We start from the raw sequence: 25,825 nt of genomic DNA on the forward strand, positions 1-25,825 counted from the left end.
TCAGGTTTCTACACCACAGTAAATTTCTTGTCTCTCATCAAATGCTCCTTTTACTAAACTATGGTAAGTCACTCTATGACTTATGAGAAACACTAGCTTTAATATGGAAGATTTGCTTATGAAAGGTCTTGGACATTGACTAATACACCTATCAATGTAAATAACTTTTATGATAATTGAATGATATGCAAGCAAGTAGATACACAGATCTACAACATACCTTTCATTTGCCTATGATTAAAACTGTGACACCTTTTAGGACATTGATTTCTTATCTTGTTCTTAATAGAAGGCTTTGCAAACAATGATCAGCTACTTAACATTAAAGTACAGGATGTTGTGAGAATTTAATAATTGTCACAGAGCTGTGCTTATTTACACTGCTGCTTTACATTAAAACTTCATGGTATATTAACATCTCTCCAGAGGTACATATCTATCAGCTTGAACATGAAGATTACCTTCCAGGTCTCCCAGAACTTTGACAATGTTCTTCAATATTGTGGTCTTCCCATTCATATCCTAAAATACAGTACCAGAAAAAATATATATATCACCCACAATTAAGCACAATTTAAATTACTCTCTTTTGTGACCCTTAGAACAATGCTTGATTTATTCACTTGATTATACTTCTTTCACATTTGAAATTACAGAAGAGCAATGATCTCAAAGAAAGGCATCGCTCCTTAAGTTAAAAAGTGACAGAAAGCTCACATTATTACCTATAGAAGTGAGGTTCCAGTAGGTTTCCAGCATCACATCTTTGTAGAGACTCTTCTGAGATGGATTCAGCAAAGCCCACTCTTCATGAGTGAAGTTCACATGCACATCCTCATAGGCCACTGCATCCTAAAATATCCCAAATATGTACATAATAGAAAGATTGAAAAAATAGAAAGATTGAGACAAACCATATTTCAAATGTCCACTTCATTGAAAATATATTTAGAAAATTCTGTATATTCAAATATATTCAATGAAATGGAGCATAGAATTTCAAATGCAGCCACCAACTCATTTCCTAAGAAAATAGAAAAGGAGAATGATGTTTTCTACTTCTGTGCTCACCAAATAGAATATGGCATTGAAAGAGAAATAATATATTATTTCTATATAGTAATATATACAGGGAGATATGCAAACAGTTTAACACTATTTAGAATATATCAGAAAAATTGTATCCAAACTGTTAACTAGAAAAAAGGGTAGACAATATGGGTATGGTGGTACACACCTTTAACCCAAGCCTCAGGAGGCAGAGATAGAAACTGTTATTCCTTGCCAGCCTAATCTATGTGTACATTTCCAGGACAGCCAAAGTTACATAGTGAGATCTTGTCTGAAACAAAAAAAAAGAAAGCACTCAAGGACTTCCTCAAAATTGCTCCATAGAGTTAAACATTCACTCTAATTCTGTACTAGTGTATTATAAACTGGAGTGGCCTCTTACAAATTGTAAGGCTAAAAAATCCTAGGAAGAGAAGTCTTTTTAATAAGTTATGGACTGACAGATAAAAATTTCTCAAGAATATTAGTAAATGCTTATCCTAAAACAATAACAATAAAAAATGATGGGGTATATAAAGAATAGTCAACAGATAAGATCACCTTTTGCTTTGGAAGAGATCCCAGATCAATCCCTATCACTCACTGGAGGCACTCAACTGCTTAACTGAAGGACCTGGTTTTAGCTCTGAGCACCCATATGGTTGCTCAAAATGACCTGTAATCCCAGTTCCAGATGATTTTCTGGTCTCCATGGGTACCAGTCATACACAGGAATGTAAGCAGGCAAAATATTCATATGTAGCTAAATTATAATTAAAATCCTATTAAAATAAAAAACAAAGGGATACAACTCAACCTCAAGATATATATATATATATATATATATATATATATATATATATAAATAACCTCAGAGTGAAAAATTGAGAAAAGATTTTCCAATCGAATGAACCTAAGAAACAAGCAGGTGTAGTTATGGAATATTTAATAAAATAGACTCCAAACTAAATTCAATCAAAAGAGATGGAGGAAGAGAGTTCATATTAATCACAGGGAAAATCCATCAGATCAAGTCTCAATTATGCACATATATGCCCCAAATACAAGGACACCCACATTTGTAAAAAAGCATTACTACAGCTTAAATCAAACATCAAACCCCATACACTAATAAGAGGAGACTTCAATACCTCAACTCACCAATGGACAGATCTACCAGACAAAAAATTTAACAAAGAAATAAGGGAAGTAACAGATGTTATGACTCAAATGGACTTAACAGACATCTATATATCATTTGATCCAAACACCAAAGACGATATCTTCTTAGCACCTTATGGATCCTTCTCAAAAAGTAATTACATACTCGGTAACAAAGCAAACATCAACAGATACCAAAAAAAATGGAATAACTCCCTATGTCTTATCAAATCACCATGGCTTAAAGTAATAATTCAACAACAATACTAATAGCAGAAAGTCTATAAACTGGTGGAAACTGAACAGTGTTCAATTAATTCATCGCTGGGTCAAGGAAGAAATAAAGAAATATAAAACTTCCTAGAATTCAACAAAAATGAAAGAACAACATATGAAAATTTATGGGGCACTATAAAAGCAGTGCTAAGATAAAGTTCCAAGCATTAAGTGCTTACATAAAGAACATGCAAAAAGATCACACTAGTAACTTAACAGCATACCTGAAAGATCTAGAACTATACGAAGCAAACTCACCCAGAAGGAGTAGATGACAGATAATAATCAAATTGGAAGCTGAAATGAATGATATAGAAATAAAGAGAACAATACAAAGAATCAGTGAAAGAAAAAGTTGGTTCCTCAAGAAAAATCAACAAGATAGACAAAACCTTATCAAAACCCACCAAAAGGCAGAGAGAGAAAATCCAAATTAAGAAAATCAGAGTGGGGGGTCAGACTCTGGCCTCCAGGCAGGTCTGAGGATTCCTGCGGAGGGATGCGGGCTCCTTCAGATTGTGCTGCCAGGTTCTCTGTGTGGTATTCCATCCCGCCCTGCCCCCACCTTGGTCCTTTTGTCTGGGCTGCGACCCTGGGCTGCCTGGAATCCCTGATCCTGTGCACTGACATTCCATCTGAACTGGTGAGTGAATGGGACCCTGGGGCAACCTGCCCTGGAAGAGAGCACAGACCCCCTACCCCCACTTCCCTCTGCAGGCTTGTGTCTGTTTCTCCCATCCCTGTGTCTCCCAAGCTTTCCCTAGTGTTCTTAGGTGTCCTACTCCTGTTCTATGGCCATCCACCCAAAGGGGTCAGACTCTGGCCTCCAGGCAGGTCTGAGGATTCCTGCGGAGGGGTGCGGGCTCCTTCAGATTGTGCTGCCAGGTTCGCTGTGTGGTATTCCACCAGTTCAGTTCCATCTGAACTGGTGTCCTGCTCCTGTTCTAAGGCCATCCACCCAGAGGAGTCAGACTCTGGCATCCAGGCATGTCTGAGGATTCCTGCAAGGGAGTGCGGGCTTCTTCAGATTGTGACGCAAGGAATAGGTCCTCCTCTGGCACTGGGGAGATCCAACCAGTTTCAGTCACAGCAAAGATTGGTCTAGGACACCAAACGCCTCCGGGCTCCTTTTGAAGGAAGAGATGGGCAGGCGCCAATGCAGGAGCTCCTCCAACAACATGAAAGGGAACATGACATCACCACAATCCAGACATCCCGAAACAACAAGAATTGAACACCCTACCCCATAAGATATAGAAGAAAACAACCTTAAACAGTACTTTATGAAAATAATAGAGGACCTTAAACAGGAGGTAAAATACTGCCATAAAGAAATGGAGATGACAAACAAAAAGGTAGACGAAATAAATAAATCTCTCAAAGATACCCAAGAAAAACAAGAAAAACAAGAAAAAGCAATCAAACAGGTAAGGGAAACAGTACAAGACCTGATAAATGAAATGGAGGTATTGAAGAAAACACAATCTGAGGGACGACTGGAAATGGAAACTCTGAGTAAACGAACAGAAACTTCAGAGACAAGTATTTCCAACCGAATACAAGAGATGGAAGAAAGAATCTCAGACTCTGAAGATACTATAGAGGAAATAAACTCACAGATTAAAGAACTAAACAAATCTAACAAATTCTTAACACAAAACATTCAGGAAATCTGGGACACCATGAAAAGACCAAACCTAAGAATAATTGGGGTAGAAGAAGGAGAAGAATTACAACTCAAAGGCCCAGAAAACATATTCAACAAAATTATAGAAGAAAACTTCCCCAACCTAAAGAAGGATGTTCCTATGAAGGTACAAGAAGCCTACAGAACACCAAATAGACTGGATCAAAAGAAAGCATCCCCACGCCATATAATAATCAAAACACAAAACATGCAGAATAAAGAACAGATATTAAGAGCTGCAAAGGAAAAAGGTCAAGTAACATATAAAGGGAAACCTATCAGAATTACACCTGATTTCTCAATGGAAACCATGAAAGCCAGAAGAGCTTGGATAGATGTGCTACAGACACTAAGGGAACATGGATGCAAGCCTAGACTACTATACCCAGCAAAGCTTGCATTCACCATTGATGGAGAAAACAAGATATTCCAGGACAAAAACAGATTTAAACAATATGCAGCCACAAATCCAGCCTTGCAGAAAGTAATAGAAGGAAAATCACAAACCAAGGAGTCCAACAACGCCCACAATAACTCAGGCATCTAGCGACCCTTCACCAGCACAACTAGAAGAAGGGAAACACACAAACTCTACTACTAAAAATGACTGAAGTTAACAACCACTGGTCATTAATATCACTTAATATCAAGGGACTCAATTCACCTATAAAAAGGCACAGCCTAAGAGACTGGATACAAAAACAGAATCCAACATTTTGCTGTTTACAAGAAACACACCTCAACCACAAAGACAGACACCTACTCAGAGTAAAGGGTTGGGAAAAGGTTTATCAAGTAAATGGCCCTAAGAAACAAGCGGGTGTGGCCATACTAATTTCCAACAAAGTTGACTTCAAACTAAAATCAATCAGAAGAGATGGAAAGGGACACTTTATACTTATAACAGGAAAAATCCATCAGAATGAAGTCTCAATCCTTAATATCTATGCCCCTAATATAAAAGTTCCCACTTATGTAAAAGAAACACTTCTAGAACTCAAGGCAGCCATCAAACCACACACACTAATAGTTGGAGACTTCAACACTCCTCTCTCACCAATGGACAGGTCAATCAGACAGAAACCTAACAGAGAATTGAAAGACTTAATGGAGGTAATGAACCAAATGGACTTAACAGACATCTATAGAACATTCCACCCAAATAGGAAAGAATATACCTTCTTCTCTGTGGCTCATGGAACCTTTCCGAAAATTGACCATATACTTGGTAACAAAGCAAACTTCCACAGTTACAAAAAATATTAGTAACCACCTGTGTCTTATCGGATCACCATGGATTAAAATTAGAATTCAACAACAATGCTACCCCCAGAAAGCCCACAAACTCATGGAAACTGAACAGTCAACTACTGAACCACACCTGGGTCAAGGAAGAAATAAAGAAAGAAATTAAAGTCTTTCTTGAATTTAATGAAAACAAAGACACAACATACTCAAACTTATGGGACACAATGAAAGCAGTGCTAAGAGGAAAGTTCATAGCACTAAGTGCCCACTTAAAGAAAACGGAGAAAGCACTCATTGGTGACTTAACAGCAAACCTGAAAGCTCTGGAAAAAAAAGAAGCAGACTCACCTAGGAGAAGTAGAAGACTGGAAACAATCAAACTGAGGGCAGAAATCAACAAAATAGAAACACAGAAAACAATCCAAGGAATCAATGAAACAAGAAGCTGGTTCTTGGAGAAAATCAACAAGATTGACAAACCCTTAGACAAACTAATCAAAAGGCAGAGGGAGAACACGCAAATTAATAAGATCAGAAATGAAAAGGGGGACATAACCACAGACACAGAGGAAATTCAGAGAATCATTAGATCTTACTGCAAAAGCCTGTATGCCACAAAATTGGAAAATGTAAAAGAAATGGACAGTTTTTTAGATAAATACCATATACCAAAGTTAAACCAGGACCAGGTAAATGCTCTAAATTGTCCTGTTAGTCGCGAAGAATTAGAAACTGTTATCAGAAACCTCCCTACCAAAAAGAGCCCAGGACCAGATGGTTTCAATGCGGAATTCTACGAGAACTTCCAAGAAGACCTAATACCTATACTCCTTAAGGTATTTCATAATATAGAAACACAAGAGTCACTGCCAAATTCCTTCTATGAAGCTACAGTTACCCTGATAACTAAACCACACAAAGACTCAACCAAGAAAGAGAATTACAGGCCAATCTCACTGATGAACATTGACACAAAAATTCTCAATAAAATACTGGCAAACCGAATCCAAGAACACATTAGAAAAATTATCCATTACGATCAAGTAGGCTTCATCCCAGAGATGCAGGGCTGGTTCAACATACGAAAATCTATCAATGTAATCCATCATATAAATCAACTGAAGGAAAAAAACCATATGGTCATCTCATTAGATGCTGAAAAAGCATTTGACAAAATTCAGCACCCTTTTATAATAAAGGTTTTGGAGAGATTATGGATACAAGGGTCATTCCTAAATATAATAAAAGCTATGTACAGCAAGCCGACAGCTAACATCAAATTAAACGGAGAGAAACTCAAGGCTATCCCACTAAATTCAGGAACACGACAAGGCTGTCCACTCTCTCCTTATCTCTTCAATATAGTGCTTGAAGTTCTAGCAATAGAAATAAGACAACATAAGGGAATCAAGGGGATTCAATTTGGAAAGGAAGAAGTTACACTTTCATTATTTGCAGATGATAAGATAGTATACATAAGCGACCCCAAAAACTCCACCAAAGAACTCCTACAGCTGATAAACTCCTTCAGTAACGTGGCAGGTTACAAGATCAACTCCAAAAAATCAGTCGCCCTCCTATACACAAAGGATAAGGAAGCAGAGAGGGAAATCAGAGAAGTATCACCTTTCACAATAGCCACAAATAGCATAAGATATCTGGGAGTATCTCTAACCAAGGAAGTGAAGGATTTATTTGACAAGAACTTTAAGTCTTTGAAGAAAGAAATTGAAGAGGATACCAGAAAATGGAAGGATCTCCCCTGCTCGTGGATTGGGAGGATCAACATAGTAAAAATGGCAATTCTACCAAAAGCAATCTATAGATTCAATGCAATCCCCATCAAGGTCCCATTAAAATTCTTCACAGAGATTGAGAGGACAATAATCAACTTTATATGGAAAAACAAGAAACCCAGGATAGCCAACAAAATCTTATACAATAAAGGTACTTCTGGAGGCATTACCATCCCTGACTTCAAACTCTATTACTGAGCTACAGTATTGAAAACAGCTTGGTATTGGCATAAAAACAGAGAAGTTGACCAATCGAATCGTATAGAAGACCCGGATCTTAAACCACAAACCTATGAACACCTGATTTTTGATAAAGGAGCCAAAAGTACACAATGGAAGAAAGAGGGCATCTTCAACAAATGGTGCTGGCATAACTGGATGTCAACCTGTAGAAGAATGAAAGTAGATCCATATCTATCACCATGCACAAAACTCAAGTCCAAATGGATTAAAGACCTCAATATTAATCTGAACACATTGAGCTTGATAGAGGAGAAAGTGGGAAGTACTCTACAACAAATGGGCACAGGGAACCGTTTCCTACGCATAACCCCAGCTGCACAGACTTTAAGGGCAACATTGAATAAATGGGACCTCCTGAAGTTGAGCAGCTTCTGTAAAGCAAAGGACATTGTCACTAAGACACAAAGGCAGCCTACCGACTGGGAAAAGATCTTCACCAACCCTGCAACTGACAAAAGTCTGATCTCTAAAATATATAAGGAACTCAAGAGACTAGACGGTAAAATGCTAATTAACCCAATTAAAAAATGGGGCGCTGAACTGAACAGAGAATTCTCAACAGAAGAAGTTCGAATGGCCAAAAGACACTTAAGGTCATGCTCAACCTCCCTAGCTATCAGGGAAATGCAAATCAAAACAACTTTGAGATATCATCTTACACCTGTCAGATTGGCTAAAATCCAAAACACCAATAATAACCTTTGCTGGAGAGGTTGTGGGGTAAGGGGTACACTCATCCATTGCTGGTGGGAATGCACACTTGTGCAACCACTTTGGAAAGCAGTGTGGTGGTTTCTCAGGAAATTCGGGATCAACCTACCCCAGGACCCAGCAATTCCACTATTGGGTAATCTACCCAAGAGATGCCCAATCATACAACAAAAGCATATGCTCATCTATGTTCATAGCAGCACTATTTGTAATAGCCAGATCCTGGAAACAACCTAGATGCCCTTCAGTGGAAGAATGGATGAAGAAACTGTGGAATATATACATGCTAGAATACTACTCAGCGGTAAAAAACAATGACATCTTGAATTTTGCAGGCAAATGGATGGAAATAGAAAACACGATTCTGAGTGAGGTAACCCAGACCCAAAAGGATGAACATGGGATGTACTCACTCATAATCGGTTTCTAGCCATAATTAAAGGACATCGAGCCTATAAATTTGGGATCCTTGAGAAGATAATAAGAAGGTAAACTCCCTACAAAAAAGATATAGTAATCCTCCAGGATATTGGAAGTAGACACGATCGCCAGGCAAAATTGGGAACTTGAGGGTTGGGTGAGACTGGGCCAAGGGAAGATGGGGAGAGAAAAGTGTGAAGGGGAGAACGGGGGGAACTCGGAGGAATGGGGTGCTTGGGATATAGGAAGGGTGGATATGGGAGCAGGGAAGCATATATCTTAATTTAAGGAGCTACCTGAGGGTTGTCAAGAGACTTGACCCTAGAGGGGTTCCCAGGTTTCCAGGGAGACGCCCCCAGTTAGTTCCTTGGGCAGCTGAGGAGAGGGAGCCTGAAAAGGCCAGTTCCTATAGCCATACTGATGAATTTCTTGCATATCACCATAGAACCTCCACCTGACGATAGATGAAGAAAATGACAGAGCCCCACATTGGAGCACCGGACTGAGCTCCCAAGGTCCTGATGAGGAGCAGAAGGAGAGAGAACATGAGAAAGAAAGTCAGGACCGTGAGGGAACCTCCAGCTGGCGACAGATGGGGAAGGTGACTGAGCCCCACATTGGAGCACTGGACTGAGCTCCCAAGGTCCTGATGAGGAGCAGAAGGAGCGAGAACATGAGGGAGAAAGTCAGGAACGTGAGGGGTGTGTTCACTCATGGAGACGGTGGGACAGAACTAATGGGAGATCACCAACTCCAGTTGGAATGGGACTGATGGATCATGCGACCAAACCCGTCTCTCTGAATGTGGCCAACAGCGGGGGCTGACTGAGAAGCAAAGGACAATGGCGCTGGGCTCTGATTCTTCTGCATGGACGGGCTCTGTGGGAGCCTTCTCAGCTTGGTAGATCACCTTCCTGGTCCTGGGGGGAGTTGGGAGGACCTTGGTCTATCCTAGAGTGGGGAACCCTGATGGCTCTTGGCCTTGAGAGGGAGGGAGGGGAGGTATGGGTGGAGGGGAGGGGTGGGAAGGGGGAGAAGGAGGGGAGGGAAGGGGGAGGAGGAGGGGAGGGAGGGGGGAGGAGGAGGGAAGGAGATGGAAATTTTTAAATATAAAAAAAATAAACCATGAGGAAAAAAAAAGAAAATCAGAGTGTAGTGGAGTTCCATCTGGACTGAACCTCCACCTGGCGATAGATGAAGAAAATGACTGAGCCCCACATTGGAGCACCGGACTGAGCTCCCAAGGTCCTGATGAGGAGCAGAAGGAGAGAGAACATGAGAAAGAAAGTCAGGACCGTGAGGGAACCTCCAGCTGGCGACAGATGGGGAAGGTGACTGAGCCCCACATTGGAGCACTGGACTGAGCTCCCAAGGTCCTGATGAGGAGCAGAAGGAGCGAGAACATGAGGGAGAAAGTCAGGAACGTGAGGGGTGTGTTCACTCATGGAGACGGTGGGACAGAACTAATGGGAGATCACCAACTCCAGTTGGAATGGGACTGATGGATCATGCGACCAAACCCGTCTCTCTGAATGTGGCCAACAGCGGGGGCTGACTGAGAAGCAAAGGACAATGGCGCTGGGCTCTGATTCTTCTGCATGGACGGGCTCTGTGGGAGCCTTCTCAGCTTGGTAGATCACCTTCCTGGTCCTGGGGGGAGTTGGGAGGACCTTGGTCTATCCTAGAGTGGGGAACCCTGATGGCTCTTGGCCTTGAGAGGGAGGGAGGGGAGGTATGGGTGGAGGGGAGGGGTGGGAAGGGGGAGAAGGAGGGGAGGGAAGGGGGAGGAGGAGGGGAGGGAGGGGGGAGGAGGAGGGAAGGAGATGGAAATTTTTAAATATAAAAAAAATAAACCATGAGGAAAAAAAAAGAAAATCAGAGTGTAGTGGAGTTCCATCTGGACTGAACCTCCACCTGGCGATAGATGAAGAAAATGACTGAGCCCCACATTGGAGCACCGGACTGAGCTCCCAAGGTCCTGATGAGGAGCAGAAGGAGAGAGAACATGAGAAAGAAAGTCAGGACCGTGAGGGGTGCGTTCACCCATGGATACGGTGGGACAGAACTAACGGGAGATCACCAACTCCAGTTGGAATGGGACTGATGGAACATGAGACGAAACCGGACTCTCTGAATGTGGCCGACGGTGGAGGCTAACTTAGAAGACAAGAACAAAGGCGCTGGACTGATTCTTCTGCATGGACGGGCTCTGTGGGAGCCTTTTCAGTTTGGTTGATCACCTTCCTGCACCTGAGGGGAGTTGGGAGGACCTTGGTCTTGAAATAGAGTATGGAACCCTGATGGCTCCTTGGCCTGGAGATGGAGGGAGGGGGGTATGGGTGGAGAGAATGGGAGGGGAGGTAAGTGGGAGGAGAAGGGGAGGAGATGGAAATTTTTAAATATAAAAAATAAACCAATAAAAAGAAAATCAGAAAAGAAAATGGGGATATACAACAGATATTGAGGAAATCTAGACAAGCATTAGGTTATACTTTGAAAACCTGTACTCCACAAAATCGGAAAATATAAGAGAAATAAATAATTTTCTAGATAGGTACCACATACCAAAATTAAATCAAGACCAGATAAACAATTTAAATAAACCTATAACCCCCAAGGAAATAGAAGAAGCCATTAAAAGTCTCCTAACAACAACAACAACAAAAGGTTAGGGCCTACAGAATTCTGCCAGAATTTAAAAGAAGAGCTAATATCAACAGTTCTCAAATTGTTCTGCACAATAGAAACAGAAGGACCAATGCCAAACTCTTTTCACTAGACTACAGTTACCAATAGCCAAAGCACACAAAGACACAACTAAGAAAGAGAAGTGCAGAACAATCTTACTCATGAACACTGTTGCAAAACAACTCAATAAAATACTGGTAAACATCCCTTTTGTCCGGGTGGCGTCCGTGGGCTGCCTGGAATCCCTGATCCTGTGCCATGGAGTTCCATCTGGGCTGGTGAGTGGGTGCGGACCCTGGGGCAACCTGCCCTAGAAGAGAGCACAAACCCCCTCCCCCAGCTCCCTCCGCAGGCGTGTCTTTGTTTCTCACGTCCCTGCCTCTCCCAAGCCTTCCTTAGTGTTTTCAGGTGTCCTGCTCCTGTACTAAAGCCATCCATCCAAAGGGGTCAGACTCTGGCCTCCAGGCAGGTCTGAGGATTCCTGCGGGGGAGTGCGGGCTCCTTCAGATTGTGCTGCCAGGTTCACTGTGTGATATTCCATCCCGCCCTGTCCCCACCTTGGCCCTTTTGTCCGGGCAGCTTCCCTGGGCTGCCTCGAATCCCTGATCCTGTGCCATGGAATTCCATCTGGACTGGTGAGTGGGTGCGACCCTGGGGCAACCTGCCCTGGAAGAGAGCACAGACGCCCCTCCCCCAGCTCCTGCTGCAGGCTTCTCTTTGTTTCTCATGGGTCCCTGATTCTCCCAAGCCTTCCCTAGTGTTTTCAGATGTCCTGCTCCTGTACTAAGGCCATCCACCCAAAGGGGTCAGACTCTGGCCTCCAGGCAGGTCCGAGGATTCCTGCAAGGGAGTGCAGGCTTCTTCAGATTGTGACGCAAGGAATAGGTCCTCCTCTAGCACTGGGGAGATCCAACCAGTTTCAGTCACAGCAAAGATTGGTCTAGGACACCAAACGCCTCCGGGCTCCTTTTGAAGAAAGAGATGGGCAGGTGCCAATGCAGGAGCTCCTCCAACAACATGAAAGGCAACATGACATCACCACAATCCAGACATCCCGAAACAACAAGAATTGAACACCCTACCCCATAAGATATAGAAGAAAACGACCTTAAACAGTACTTTATGAAAATAATAGAGGACCTTAAACAGGAGGTAAAAAACTGCCATAAAGAAATGGAGATGACAAACAAAAAGGTAGACGAAATAAATAAATCTCTCAAAGATACCCAAGAAGAACAAGAAAAACAAGAAAAAGCAATCAAACAGGTAAGGGAAACAGTACAAGACCTGATAAATGAAATGGAGGTATTGAAGAAAACACAATCTGAGGGAAGACTGGAAATGGAAACTCTGAGTAAACGAACAGAAACTTCAGAGACAATTATTTCCAACCGAGTACAAGAGATGGAAGAAAGAATCTCAGACTCTGAAGATACTATAGAGGAAATAAATTCACAGATTAAAGAACTAAACAAATCTAACAAATTCTTAACACAAAACATTCAGGAAATCTGGGACACCATAAAAAGACCAAACCTAAGAATAATTGGGGTAGAAGGAGAAGAATTACAACTCAAAGGCCCAGAAAACATATTCAACAAAATTATAGAAGAAAACTTCCCCAACCTAAAGAAGGATGTTCCTATGAAGGTACAAGAAGCCTACAGAACACCAAATAGACTGGATCAAAAGAAAGCATCCCCACGCCATATAATAATCAAAACACAAAACATGCAGAATAAAGAACAGATATTAAGAGCTGCAAAGGAAAAAGGTCAAGTAACATATAAAGGGAAACCTATCAGAATTACACCTGATTTCTCAATGGAAACCATGAAAGCCAGAAGAGCTTGGATAGATGTGCTACAGACACTAAGGGAACATGGATGCAAGCCTAGACTACTATACCCAGCAAAGCTTGCATTCACCATTGATGGAGAAAACAAGATATTCCAGGACAAAAAGAGATTTAAACAATACGTAGCCACAAATCAAGTCTTGCAGAAAGTAATAGAACGAAAATCACAAACCAAGGAGTCCAACAAGGCCCACAATAACTCAGGCATCTAGCGACCCTTCATCAGCACAACTTGAAGAAGGGAAACACACAAACTCTACTACAAAAAATGACCGAAGTTAACAACCACTGGTCATTAATATCACTTAATATCAATGGACTCAATTCACCTATAAAAAGGCACAGGCTAAGAGACTGGATATGAAAACAGGACCCAGCATTTTGCTGTTTACAAGAAACACACCTCGGGGCTGGAGAGATGGCTCAGAGGTTAAGAGCATTGCCTGCTCTTCCAAAGGTCCTGAGTTCTATTTCCAGTCAACCACATGGTAGCTCACAACCATCTATAATGGGGTCTGGTGCCCTCTTCTAGCCTGCAGGCATACACACAGAATGTTGTATACATAATAAATAAATAAATAAATAAATAAATAAATATTTTAAAAAAAAAGAAAAAAGAAATACACCTCAACCACAAAGACAGACACCTACTCAGAGTAAAGGGTTGGGGAAAGGTTTATCAAGCAAATGGCCCTAAGAAACAAGCAGGTGTGGCCATACTAATTTCCAACAAAGTTGACTTCAAACTAAAATCAATCAGAAGAGATGGAAAGGGACACTTTATACTCAAACAGGAAAAATCCATCAGAATGAAGTCTCAATCCTGAATATCTATGCCCCCAATATAAAAGCTCCCACTTATGTAAAAGAAACACTTCTAGAACTCAAGGCAGCCATCAAACCACACACACTAATAGTTGGAGACTTCAACACTCCTCTCTCACCAATGGACAGGTCAATCAGACAGAAACCTAACAGAGAATTGAAAGACTTAATGGAGGTAATGAACCAAATGGACTTAACAGACATCTATAGAACATTCCACCCAAATAGGAAAGAATATACCTTCTTCTCTGCGGCTCATGGAACCTTTTCGAAAATTGACCATATACTTGGTAACAAAGCAATCTTCCACAGTTACAAAAAAATATTAGTAACCACCTGTGTCTTATCGGATCACCATGGATTAAAATTAGAATTCAACAACAATGCTACCCCCAGAAAGCCCACAAACTCATGGAAACTGAACAGTCAACTACTGAACCACACCTGGGTCAAGGAAGAAATAAAGAAAGAAATTAAAGTCTTTCTTGAATTTAATGAAAACAAAGACACAACATACTCAAACTTATGGGACACAATGAAAGCAGTGCTAAGAGGAAAGTTCATAGCACTAAGTGCCCACTTAAAGAAAACGGAGAAAGCACTCATTGGTGACTTAACAGCACACCTGAAAGCTCTGGAAAAAAAAGAAGCAGACTCACCTAGGAGAAGTAGAAGACTGGAAATAATCAAACTGAGGGCAGAAATCAACAAAATAGAAACACAGAAAACAATCCAAAGAATCATTGAAACAAGAAGCTGGTTCTTGGAGAAAATCAACAAGATTGACAAACCCTTAGACAAACTAATCAAAAGGCAGAGGGAGAACACGCAAATTAATAAGATCAGAAATGAAAAGGGGGACATAACCACAGACACAGAGGAAATTCAGAGAATCATTAGATCTTACTACAAAACCCTATATGCCACAAAATTGGAAAATGTAAAAGAAATGGACAGTTTTTTAGATAAATACCATGTACCAAAGTTAAACCAGGACCAGGTAAATGATCTAAATCGTCCTGTTAGTCGCGAAGAATTAGAAACTGTTATCAGAAACCTCCCTACCTAAAAGAGCCCAGGAACAGACGGTTTCAATGCAGAATTCTATCAGAACTTCCAAGAAGACCTAATACCTATACTCCTTAAGGTATTTCATAATATAGAAACACAAGAGTCACTGCCAAATTCCTTCTATGAAGCTACAGTTACCCTGATACCTAAACCACACAAAGACTCAACCAAGAAAGAAAATTACAGGCCAATCTCACTCATGAACATTGATGCAAAAATTCTCAATAAAAATACTGGCAAACCGAATCCAAGAACACATTAGAAAAATTATCCATTACGATCAAGTAGGCTTCATCCCAGAGATGCAGGGCTGGTTCAACATACGAAAATCTATCAATGTAATCCATCATATAAATAAACTGAAGGAAAAAAACCATATGGTCATCTCATTAGATGCTGAAAAAGCATTTGACAAAATTCAGCACCCTTTTATGATAAAGGTTTTGGAGAGATTAGCGATACAAGGGTCATTCCTAAATATAATAAAAGCTATTTGCAGCAAGCCAACAGCTAACATCAAATTAAACGGAGAGAAACTCAAGGCTATCCCACTAAATTCAGGAACACGACAAGGCTGTCCACTCTCTCCTTATCTCTTCAATGTAGTGCTTGAAGTTCTAGTTATAGCAATAAGACAACATAAGGGAATCAAGAGGATTCGATTTGGAAAGGAAGAAGTTAAACTTTTGTTATTTGCAGATGATATGATAGTGTACATAAGCAACCCTAAAAACTCCACCAAAGAACTCCTACAGCTGATAAACTCCTTCAGTAATGTGGCAGGCTACAAGATCAACTCCAAAAAATCAGTCACCCTCCTATACACAAAGGATAAGGAAGCAGAGAGGGAAATAAGAGAAGTATCACCTTTCACAATAGCCACAAATAGCATAAGATATCTGGGAGTAACTCTAACCAAGGAAGTGTAGGATTTACTTGACAAGAACTTTAAGTCTTTGAAGAAAGAAATTGAAGAAGATACCAGAAAATGGAAGGATCTCCCCTGCTCGTGGATTGGGAGGATCAACATAGTAAAAATGGCAATTCTACCAAAAGCAATCTATAGATTCAATGCAATCCCCATCAAGGTCCCATTAAAATTCCTCACAGATATTGAGAGGACAATAATCAACTTTATATGGAAAAATAAGAAACCCAGGATAGCCAAAACAGTCTTATACAATAAAGGTACTTCTGGAGGCATTACCATCCCTGACTTCAAAGTCTATTACAGAGCTACTGTATTGAAAACAGCTTGGTATTGACATAAGAACAGAGAAGTTGACCAATGGAGTCGTATAGAAGACCCGGATCTTAAACCACAAACCTATGAACACCTGATTTTTGATAAAGAGCCAAAAGTACACAATGGAAGAAAGAGGGTATCTTTAACAAATGATTCTGGCATAACTGGATGTCAACCTGTAGAAGAATGAAAGTAGATCCATATCTATCACCATGCACAAAACTCAAGTCCATATAGATTAAAGACCTCAATATTAATCTGAACACATTGAGCTTGATAGAGGAGAAAGTGGGAAGTACTCTACAACAAATGGGCACAGGAGACTGTTTCCTACGCATAACCCCAGCAGCACAGACATTAAGGGCAACATTGAATAAATGGGACCTCCTGAAGCTGAGCAGCATCTGTAAAGCAAAGGACATTGTCACTAAGACACAAAGGCAGCCTACTGACTGGGAAAAGATCTTCACCAACCCTGCAACTGACAAAGGTCTGATCTCTTAAATATATAAGGAACTCAAGAGACTAGACTTTAAAATGCTAATTAACCCAATAAAAAATGGGGCACTGAACTGAACAGAGAATTGCTAACAGAAGAAGTTCAAATGGCCAAAAGACACTTAAGGTCATGCTCAACCTCCTTAGCTATCAGGGAAATGCAAATCAAAACAACTTTGAGATATCATCTTACACCTGTCAGATTGGCTAAAATCCAAATCACCAATGATAACCTTTGCTGGAGAGGTTGTGGGGTAAGAGGTACACTCATCCATTGCTGGTGGGAATGCACACTTGTGCAACCACTTTGGAAAGCAGTGTGGCGGTTTCTCAGGAAATTCGGGATCAACCTACCCCAGGACCCAGCAATTCCACTATTGGGAATCTACCCAATAGATACCCAATCATACTACAAAAACATTTGCTCAACTATGTTCATAGCAGCATTATAATTAATATGCAATATTAATTATAATTATGTAATAGCCAGATCCTGGAAACAACCTAGATGCCCTTCAGTGGAAGAATGGATGAAGAAACTGTGGAATATATACATGTTAGAATATTACTCAGCGGTAAAAAACAATGACATCTTGAATTTTGCATGCAAATGGATGGAAATTTGAAAACACTATTCTGAGTGACGTAACCCAGACCCAAAAAGATGAACATGGGATGTACTCACTCATAATCGGTTTCTAGCCATAATTAAAGGACATCGAGCCTATAATTCAGGATCCTTGAGAAGATAATAAGAAGGTGAACTCCCAAAAAAAGATATAGTAATCCTCCTGGATATTGGAAGTAGACATGATCGCCAGGCAAAAATTGGGAACTTGAGGGTTGGGCGAGACTGGGCCAAGGGAAGATGGGGAGAGAACAGCATGAAGGGGAGAATGGGGGGAGCTCAGAGGAATGGGATGCTTGGGATACAGGAAGGGTGGATATGGGAGCAGGGAAGCATATATCTTAATTTAGGGAGCCATCTGAGGGCTGTCATGAGACTTGACCCTAGAGGGGTTCCCAGGTTTCCAGGGAGATGCCCCCAGTTAGTTCCTTGGGCAGTTGAGGAGAGGGAGCCTGAAAAGGCCAGTTCCTATAGCCATACTGATGAATTTCTTGCATATCACCATAGAACCTCCACCTGGCGATAGATGAAGAAAATGACTGAGCCCCACATTGGAGCACTGGACTGAGCTCCCAAGGTCCTGATGAGGAGCAAAAGGAGAGAGAACATGAGAAAGAAAGTCAGGACCGTGAGAGGTGTGTTCACCCATGGAAACGGTGGGACAGAACTAACGGGAGATCACCAACTTGCAGTTGGATTGGGACTGATGGAACATGAGACCAAACCAGACTCTCTGAATGTGGCCAACGGTGGAGGTTGACTGAGAAGCCAAGGACAAAGGCACTGAGCTTTGACTCTTCTGCATGGACAGGCTCTGTGGGAGCCTTCTCATCTTGGTTGATCACCTTCCTGGACCTGGGGGGTGTTGGGAGGACCTTGTTCTTAACATAGATTAGGGAACCCCGATGGCCTCTTGGCCTGAAGAGGGGGGTATGGGTGGAGGGGAGGGGAGGGAAGGGGGAGGAAGAGGGGAGGAGATGGAAATTTTTTAAATATAAAAAAATAAACTAAAAAAATACTGGTAAACAGAATCCAACAACACATCAAAAAAACATGGACCTTGATCAAGTAGGCTTCATCCCAGAGATGCATGGTTAAGCATACAAAAATCTGTCAATATAATCCACCATATAAATTTAAAGAAAAAAACACATGATCATCTTATTAAATTCTGCAAAATCCTTTGACAAAATACAACACCCCTTCATCATAAAGATTTCGAAAGATCAGGGATATAAGGAACATATCTAAATATAATAAAGGCAATATACAGCAATCTAACAGCCAACCATTTAATTCAATGAAAATTCAAAATGATTTTACTAAAATTATGAACAAAACAAGACTATCAACTCTCCATATCTATTCAATATAGGGCTTGAAGATCAAGCTATAGCAATAAGGTAACAAAGGGAGATCAAAGGGACACATATTGAAAGGTAAGAGGTTCAACTTTCACTATTTGCAGAAAATATGATAGTATACATAAATGACCTCAAAAATTCTACCAGGGAATTCCTACAGCTGATAAACACCTTCAATAATGTAGTGCATTAACTCAAAAAAATCAGTACCCCTATTGTATACAAATGACAAGTGGGTTGAGAAACAAACTCAGTTACACTGAACCTGATAGATAAGAAAGCCCAACTTTGTAGAAACCTACCTAATTGGCTGGATGCCAATTGAAGGGAGGTGAAAAGAAGCTGTCTCAGAGGAGGATTGCTGCCATCCTTCAGATACCAACTCCAAAGAACAGCAAACAGGATCAAAAGTTCCTAGATGCTGCTGGATAGTGCTATCTCTGGATACCAGTTTGCATAAATTGCAAAGCCTCTATACAACAGCACCCATGGAATGTACTGAGTACCTAATCTGGACTAAGATTAAACAAAAGGCATTTAAGGCTTTAAAAATAGCTCTGCCTTCCACTTCAGCCATAGACTTTCTAGATGTCACCAAACCTATTTATCTGTTTATCCATGAAACAAGACAAAGGGGGTTTTACCCTAAACTTTGGGCCATGGAAATGCCCTGGGATACACACACACACACACACACACACACACACACACACACACAGGATTGGATCCTATTGGCTCACCCATCTAAAAGCAGTAGTGACTACTGCTTGTCTAATGAAGAGAAACAAGTAAGACTCTGGGTCAAGCTCTTATACTGACAGCACATGATGACATGGTGGAGCACCAAAACACTGGTTCTCTAATGCCTGTGTGATCCAGTACCAGGCCCTACTCTTGGCCTACCCTCATCTCTAATTTGAGTAACCCATCAACATCAATTTGGTGGCCCTCTTGAGTGTTGACACAGGTGGATGTCCATATCTCTCAGGTGATGAAATTAAACCAGGTATATGGGAGCTGTAACAGTACCATTAACTGAAACAATTAGGATCCATGCCAGGTACCTCAGACCAGAAAGCAGATCTGATTGATCTGAGCCAGGCTCTCAGGTGAGGAAAAGGAAAGTCCTACACCGTATACACAGTCACTTGGTGTGGGAGGTCTTTTTATTTGTTTGTAGCTTTCTTTGGCTAATGAATAAAGAAACTGCCTTGGCCTAGTTGATAAGGCAGAACTTAGGTAGGCGGAGTAGGAGAGGAATGCCATGGATCTGCAGCCAGAGGTAAATGTGCTGAAACTTTTCTGGTAGGCCATGACCTCATGGTGATATACAGATTGACAGAAATGGATTAAATCAAGATGTGAGAGTTAGCCAATAAGATGCTAGAGTTAATGGGCCAAGCAGTGTTTTAATTAATACAGTTTCCGTGTGGTTATTTTGGGGCTAAGCTAGCCGGGCGGCCAGGAAGAACAAGCGGGCCCGCTCCCTACAACAGTCACTATGCTTTTACTGCTCAGCATATCCACAATGTGATCTATAGAGAAGGAAGGCTCTCACTACTGAGAAAAGAGACATTAAACAATCTTGACCCTCATATTTGGTTTCCCCTACAATTTGCAGTCTCCCACTGCTGAGTTTCTGACCTGGCTGCCCACCAAACCAGTGGAGCCTATTGAAATTATGATAAAATACCATGCTCTTTTACTGCCTGAGACTCTATGGTTAAAAAAAAATCACATGATGGACACCAGAGACAATAATCATTCTCCCCCAAACAATTGACTGGACTGTTGGTAATTAATCTTTACCAGATAGTCATATGGGGTCTACAAAATTATCTGAGGTGCTCAGAGGAAGACATATTTAACTTCAACAGACAGCCTAGCAAAGGATGACTCAGGCAAATGACAGGTCTGTGCTCAAGTGAATCCAAAACAGTGAACCCTTACCCAGGAAAGCATGCAAATGTCAAAGCAAGACCCTAGAAACTCAGGGAAAACTGACTTCACCAGGATACACTCTGTCTGAGAAAGTTACAAGTTCTTGCTAGTTTTATAGATACCACTTCTGGGTCAGTAAAGGTGTTCCCCACCCAGACTAAACCTATTGAAATGGTAGCTTTAAAAGTTCCTTCAGGGACTGATCCCCTGATTTGGTCTACCCCAGCAAAGGGGTCCAACAATGGCGTGGCTTTCATCATCAAATCTCTCAATAACTAAAGCTATATAAATAGAATGAAAACTTCATTACCTCAGACCTCAGGGTTCGAACTAGGTAAAAAGAATAAATAGAACATTAAAAACACCTTAACAAAACTCTCATTAGACTCTACTAAAGAATGAATAGGACTTACTTTTCTTTGCTTCTGCCAGCTGTGCTCCATGGGGTGGGGGAGATTTACTAAGATTTACAAATCCCACTAAGAAATATTTGTAAAAATTCTCCCACTGTTTTCGAGGTCTAGAAAGTAAATAGAACTATCCAACCATTATTTCTCAAGTCATGACAGACACTCCAGTCCTCCATAATGGTTGTTAATTGAACTATTTGTGACTATAATGACTATTTGAGAGACCCACCTGACCTCTGAGTTCACCAAGTTTCCCCTTGTTCCAGTACAATGTACTGTCTGGGTCAAGTGAATAGCCAAAGGGACACTGGAACTAACCTGGAAATGACTCTAAAAGGTGATTCTCTTCCCTTCTATGGATGTGAAGATAGCTTCCATTACACCATGGACAAATCAAGTTAAGGTCAAGAAAGCAGATGCCAAAAATACTGCCAAATGGTCTGTATCTGAACTATGGACCCATTAAAATTAGGTTTTGTTGGTCCCCAAGACTTTCAAATCCCTGTCCATCCTGAAGCCTCCTGAGTTTTACATTTAGTATAAATACAGGGTCATGGTCCAACCACCACAGCCCAGAGGCCTGGACCTAGCAACTAAGAAAGACAGATAAAAGGACAGTATTAGCTAATACAAAAGTAACTAAAAACAAGCAACCCATATCCATTTGAACTTTGCTCATTGATGACCACTTTAAAAAAAGATGAGGGTTTATCTTTTTATGAATAATAAATTGTTTATTTACTTAAGGGAAAATTTACAGATCACTGTCCTAGATAACAATCCTCTGTGTGAAGAGGAACAGAGTATAGCAGCCAGAAGCAGGAGCCAAAAGCAAGAGAGAGAGAACTAGGATGCTTTACAACTGCTTTTACAGTATCAGAGGCTACGCCCAAGTGGGCTGGTATCTTAAAGGCTATTGGCAGAAGGAGCAGAATATGTTCCCACAGCAAGAATGATGGCTCAATGGTGAAAAACAACATTGCTCTAGTAGAGGATCTAGACTGCTACCAGCACTAACATAGTGGCTCACAGTCTTCTGTGATTTCAGTTTCAAGGAATCTGGACTTTCTCCTGACCTCTCTGTGTACCAGGCACACATGTGGTGCAGATAAAATACCTAATACACATACAAGTAAATAGGTAAAATTTCAAAGATAAATAAAAATGTAAAATCTCTGTCCATGTTATAAGAAGCCAGTTTGGCATATAAGAATAATCAAATTTTTTATACATTCTGTATTTTTTTATTAAATTATATAATTTTACAAATTTTCACCTCCTCACCTCCTCCCATTCCCCCTCCCCCTCCCTCTCCAGTCCAAGGAGCAGTCAAGGTTCCCTACCCTGTGGGAAGTCCAAGTTCCTCCCCCATCCATCCAGGTCCAGGAAGGTGAGGATCCAAACAAACTAGGTTCCCATAAAGCCAGTACATAAATGGACTTAACATGCATCTATAGAACATTCTACCCAAATAGGAAAGAATTTACCTTCTTCTCTGCAGCTCATGGAACCTTCTCAAAAATTGACCACATAGCATTATTTGTAATAGCCAGAACCTGGAAACAACCTAGATGCCCTTCAATGGAAGAATGGATAAAGAAAATGTGGAATATATACACTTTAGAGTATTACTCAGCGGTAAAAAACAATGACATCTTGAACTTTGCATGCAAATGGATGGAAATAGAAAACACTATTCTGAGTGAGGTAACCCAGACCCAAAAGGATGAATTTGGTATGTACTCACTCATCAGTGGATTCTAGACATAAATAAAGGTCAGTGAGCCTATAATTCCTGATCATAGAGAAGCTAAATAAGAAGGTGAACCCAAAGGAAAACATATAGCTATCCTCATGGATATTGGAAATAGACTAGATTGCCAGGCAAAAATTGGGATCTTGGGGGTTGGGGTGGGGTGGTGGTTAGTGGTTATGGGGTGATGTGGAGAGAAAAGTGAGGAGGGGAAGATGGGGAGACCCTGGGGGAATGGGATGGTTGGGATGGAGGAAGGGTGGATGGGGTACAGGGAAGAAGATATCTTAATTAAGGGAGCCATTTTAGGGTTAGCAAGAGACTACACTCTAGAGGGGTTCCCAGGTATCCATGGAGATGTCCCCAGCTAGTTCCTTGGGCAGCTGAGGAGAGGGAGTCTGAAATGGCCCTTTCCTATAGCCATACTGATGAATATCTTGCATATCACCATAGAAGCTTCATCTGGTGATGGATGGAGATAGAGACAGAGACCCACATTGGAGTACAGGACTGCGCTCCCAAGGCCCAAATGAGGAGCTGAAGGAGGGAGAACATGAGCAAGGAAGTCAGGACTGCGAGGAGTGCGCCAACCCACTGAGACGGTGGGGCTGGTCTAATGGGAGCTCACCAAGGCCAGCTCAACTGGGACTGAAAAAGTATGGGATCAAACCGGATTCTCTGAATGTGGCAGACAATGAGGGCTGACTAAGAAGCCAAGAACAATGGCACTGGGTTTTGATCCTACCACATGTACTGGCTTCGGGGGAGCCTAGTCTGTTTAGATGTGCACCTTCCTGGCCCTGGATGGAGTGGGTTGGACCTTGGACTTCCTGCAGGGCAGGGAACCCTGATTGCTCCTTGGACTGGAAAGAGAGAGGAAGGGGAAGGGGAAGGGAAATGGGAGGTGGGGAGGAGGTGGAAATTTTTATTCTTTTTTTTTTTTTTTTTTTTTTCTCATGGTTTATTTTTTTTATATTTAAAAATTTCCATCTCCTTCCCTCCTCCTCCCCCCTCCCTCCCCTCCTTCTCCCCTTTCTCTCCCCTCCTTCTCCCCCTTCCCTCCCCTCCCCTCCACCCATACCTCCCCTCCCTCCCTCTCAAGGCCAAGGAGCCATCAGGGTTCCCCACTCTATGCTAAGACCCAGGTCCTCCCAACTCCCCCCAGGTCCAGGAAGGTGATCGACCAAGCTGAGAAGGCTCCCACAGAGCCCGTCCATGAAGAAGAATCAGAGCCCAGAGCCATTGTCCTTTGCTTCTCAGTCAGCCCCCGCTGTTGGCCACACTCAGAGAGACGGGTTTGGTCGAATGATCCATCAGTCCCATTCCAACTGGAGTTGGTGATCTCCCATTAGTTCTGTCCCACCGTCTCCATGAGTGAACGCACCCCTCTCGTTCCTGACTTTCTCCCTCATGTTCTCGCTCCTTCTGCTCCTCATCGGGACCTTGGGAGCTCAGTCCAGTGCTCCAATGTGGGGCTCAGTCACCTTCCCCATCTGTCGCCAGCTGGAGGTTCCCTCACGGTCCTGACTTTCTTTCTCATGTTCTCTCTCCTTCTGCTCCTCATCAGGACCTTGGGAGCTCAGTCCGGTGCTCCAAGGTGGGGCTCTGTCATTTTCTTCATCTATCGTCAGGTGGAGGTTCTATGGTGATATGCAAGAAATTCATCAGTATGGCTATAGGAACTGGCCTTTTCAGGCTCCCTCTCCTCAGCTGCCCAAGGAACTAACTGGGGGCGTCTCCCTGGAAACCTGGGAACCCCTCTAGGGTCAAGTCTCTTGACAACCCTCAGGTAGCTCCTTAAATTCAGATATATGCTTCACTGCTCTCATATCCACCCTTCCTATATCCCAAGCACCCCATTCCTCCGAGCTCCCCCCGCTCTCCCCTTCACACTTTTCTCTCCCCATCTTCCCTTGGCCCAGTCTTGCCCAACCCTCAAGTTCCCAATTTTGCCTGGCGATCGTGTCTACTTCCAATATCCAGGAGGATTACTATATCTTTTTTGGGAGTTCACCTTCTTATTATCTTCTCAAGGATCCCAAACTTATAGGCTCGATGTCCTATAATCATGGCTAGAAACCGAATATGAGTGAGTACATCCCATGTTCATCTTTATGGGTCTGGGTTACCTCACTCAGAATAGTGTTTTCTATTTCCATCCATTTGCCTGCAAAATTCAAGATGTCATTGTTTTTTACCGCTGAGTAGTATTCTAGCATGTATATATTCCACAGTTTCTTCATCCATTCTTCCACTGAAGGGCATCTAGGCTGTCTCCAGGATCTGGCTATTACAAATAATGCTGCTATGAACATAGATGAGCATATGCTTTTGTTGTATGATTGGGCATCTCTTGGGTAGATTCCCAATAGTGGAATTGCTGGGTCCTGGGGTAGGTTGATCCCGAATTTCCTGAGAAACCGCCACACTGCTTTCCAAAGTGGTTGCACAAGTTTGCATTCCCACCAGCAATGGATGAGTGTGCCCCTTACCCCACAACCTCTCCAGCAAAGGTTATTATTGGTGTTTTGGATTTTAGCCAATCTGACAGGTGTGAGATGATATCTCAAAGTTGTTTTGATTTGCATTTCCCTGATAGCTAGGGAGGTTGAGCATGACCTTAAGTGTCTTTTGGCCATTCGAACTTCTTCTGTTGAGAATTCTCTGTTCAGTTCATCGCCCCATTTTTTAATTGGGTTAATTGGCATTTTACCGTCTAGTCTCTTGAGTTCCTTATATATTTTAGAGATCAGACCTTTGTCAGTTGCAGGGTTGGTGAAGATCTTTTCCCAGTCAGTAGGCTGCCTTTGTGTCTTAGTGACAATGTCCTTTGCTTTACAGAAGCTGCTCAACTTCAGGAGGTCCCATTTATTCAATGTTGCCCTTAAAGTCTGTGCAGCTGGGGTTATGCATAGGAAACGGTTCCCTGTGCCCATTTGTTGTAGAGTACT

At 41.8% G+C, this 25,825-nt stretch overlaps 1 pseudogene; it reads right to left on the reverse strand.

Annotated features, from left to right (window-relative positions):
* Positions 1-25,825, reverse strand: part of LOC119812970 — a 33,271-nt pseudogene that overhangs the window by 1,382 nt on the left and 6,064 nt on the right.

Source organism: Arvicola amphibius, chromosome 1 (genome assembly GCF_903992535.2).
Source record: "Arvicola amphibius chromosome 1, mArvAmp1.2, whole genome shotgun sequence".
Classification (NCBI taxonomy): domain Eukaryota; kingdom Metazoa; phylum Chordata; class Mammalia; order Rodentia; family Cricetidae; genus Arvicola; species Arvicola amphibius.